The sequence below is a fragment of the Oncorhynchus kisutch genome, unplaced genomic scaffold (assembly GCF_002021735.2).
Source record: "Oncorhynchus kisutch isolate 150728-3 unplaced genomic scaffold, Okis_V2 scaffold1912, whole genome shotgun sequence".
NCBI lineage: Eukaryota > Metazoa > Chordata > Actinopteri > Salmoniformes > Salmonidae > Oncorhynchus > Oncorhynchus kisutch.
Window position 1 is genome coordinate 1 of NW_022263857.1, and position 2,899 is coordinate 2,899.

The window sequence follows — 2,899 nt, forward strand, 5'->3', positions numbered from 1 at the left end:
GAGGTTACTGGACACACAGGGAGAAACTACAGTCTGAATCACATCCATGATGAGACTACCTTTAAGGCTTAAGGGTTTGGTTAATGTTAGGGTTAATGTTAGGGTTAAGGTTAGGATTAAGGTTAGGGTCCGTTTTAGGTTTTGGTCAGACGGGCTGTCAATGGATGTTAGTCAGAAATGCAATTTAGTCTTTCCTTCTCAAACCTGTCCTCCCCCTAACCAGCTCATATCATGTATTCCACCACCAGCACACCTGATTCACTAATCAGAGGTTTGGATGATTAGTTGACCAGTGGAACAAAGTGGACTGGATCTAGGTGAACTATGTGGAGAGTCTTCCAGGGACAGTACAGTACAGACTGAGAAGCTAATAACAGTGTAGTTTACTCAACTCATTCAAACTATCATGAATATTGTTTAGAGAGAAGATGTGCACAAGGGCATAAAGTTTAAGATATAGCAAGAAAGGACAATATGCAAGGTAGCCAAAGTGGAATCAAAAGTCATGGGCCTAATCATCAATCAAATATGAAATATAAAACCCACATATAATCTACATATAAAGACAACATGTCATCTACATGTGTTATAGAATAGCTCCCTTCTCACATCCCAGGTCATGTTTGGACTGGAACGGGACAACTCAACGGGCTATGCGCATCTCCCCAATAGCCTACAGACAACTTTCCTGAGTGCAATGTCATTAATGTGACCGATATGTACAGTATAATAAGCATAGTGAAGAAGGAAAAGATCCCACCTCTGACGCACAGCAGAGACATCACTGCTGAGATTTCCCCTGGAGCAAGAGTCCCTCAAGAATTTAAAAACAGTCATTGCGTTTCAATGAATGTCCTCCCCAAACGCTTGTTGCATCGTGAACTATCCTCCCAGTCCCTTGGGAGTTCATCGGATGGATGATGCGCCGCTGCCATTTACTTGGACGAGAAGTTGGACGAACGCTCCTCCAGCTCACGATACGAAATGGTGGAGAACTACAGTGTAATGATGTGTCGTTCACGAACGAACGGCTCTTTCTGAACGGTTCTTTTTTGATGAACGTCGGGAACCGAATTGCATCGGTGAAAGAGCCATTCATCTATGATTTGCAAACTGCTACTACTGCTTGTTGAGCTCAGAACAACGTTTTTCTGCAGATAAATTACAACATCATTATCTAAAGGGGGTGAATCCTCCCTGCAGAAATAATAAATAGTGGGGAGAGTGGGTCAATCTGGTCCACGAGGATTTATTTCATTGAACTTGGGCCCATACAAAGACAAATCACACAACATAGAATTCCAAATAACCTTAGGCAAAAATACACGAAATAAAAGTCAAGTGAAAATAGTTATAAATGTCTTTATCAATTATGAGTAGCTAAACATTATCGACTTTGGACACTGATGCGCAGGAGAACCCCTAGCTGTCAATCAAGCAGGCGCGGTGAACGGATTATGACGCTCAAGCGTTCCAAATGACGCAACAATACAGCTCCAGAACAGAGAAAGTTAATGCGGAAGTTATTATTCGGTTCAACACTAAGACTGAGGTTTGACACGTGTGATTTGAGGTGAGTCAAATATTTACAAAAGTTTACAATACATTAACCATCCGCTTCGTTATATCTGTTGCTATCAATCACTCCATCTGTATCTACTCTTCTGTCTGTCGGACTATCTGAATTGTCTGTGTACTGTCTAGCCAGCATATGCCAGAAAGGTTCTTTCACATAGGCTCATATTCACAAAGTCTCATAGAAGGAGCGCTGATCAGTTATCAGTTTGGTCTTTTAAATCAAACTGAATACGTTTTGATGGACAGGAGGCGACCTGATCCTAGATCAGCACTCCTACCCTGAAACACTTTGTGAACACAATCCAGGGTGTACTGTGATTATGAAGTTGTGATGAGGTATATTATATTAGTTGTGCTGATGCATGATGGGTTGTAGGCTAGAGCTTGAGGACTCAACTCTGAAGACTGTTTCTGAATTCACTGACCTGACCTGGTGAGTAAATGTTGTGTACAATGGCACCATCTAGTGACAGAAACATAGAAACACACATTGTTGCTGAACGAAGGCATCTCTTTATTTTCCAGAAATAAAACTTGTAGACCTTTCCTGCAGTCTCTGAGGAGATGGACACCTCTTCTTCTTCTGGACGATCTCCGTCTCCTACTGGGACTGTCTTCTTACCCCCTCCTATCATGTGGAACAGTCTGTAAGTCATTCATCACATAACCTAGCTCTGGTCCAGGGCATTATGTGCGGCTTGCTGAAGGAAGGCTCAGTGTCTGCAAGCTGTACGTAACGCCCTGGACCAGAGTGACACATTACCCACCTCTGGCCATCATGGACAGTCAACTCATCACATTCACGTACTGTAAGTCACAGTTGTGTGATTTGTGTTATTAAAGACAGTTAAATTGAGCAGAAGTTGAATTATTATTTTAATATTGTAGTAAATTGTCTGAGTTCACTTCCTAAATAATGTGTTGACATTCCTTTGCTCCCAGCTACAGGCAGGCAGAGATGGAGGTTCACTTCCCGAGAAGAGAAGAAGACCTATACAGAGAAGGAAGCCCACATGCTTGAGTTGAGGGGGAAGGATCGAACGATCCGAAACCAGAAGAAGGAGATGGACAGACTTCAAGTCTGCCTCTGGGAGGAGGAAAAGAAGAAGAGGAATGGTGGAACAGAGAAGGACAAGATAATTGAACAATTACAGTCTGAGTCAGACAATCTAAGAGCCCTTTTAAAAGATGAAAGGAGGAGAAGAAGAGTAGAAAGGGGTATCATGACAGAGTGGAAGGCTGAGATCCTGAGACTGAGGGAGGAGGCAGAGAGCCAGAGGGAGGCAGAGAGCCAGAGGGAGGCAGAGAGCCACAGGGAGGC

The 2,899-nt window shown here is 43.0% G+C and overlaps 1 long non-coding RNA gene across 1 annotated transcript; it reads left to right on the top strand.

The window, feature by feature from the left end:
• The first annotated feature begins 1,440 nt into the window (after positions 1-1,440).
• Positions 1,441-2,007, top strand: LOC116368403 (uncharacterized). The gene is made up of 2 exons (XR_004208503.1): positions 1,441-1,573; positions 1,955-2,007. It is a non-coding gene; the product is annotated as an uncharacterized LOC116368403 (long non-coding RNA).
• Positions 2,008-2,899: the final 892 nt, after the last annotated feature.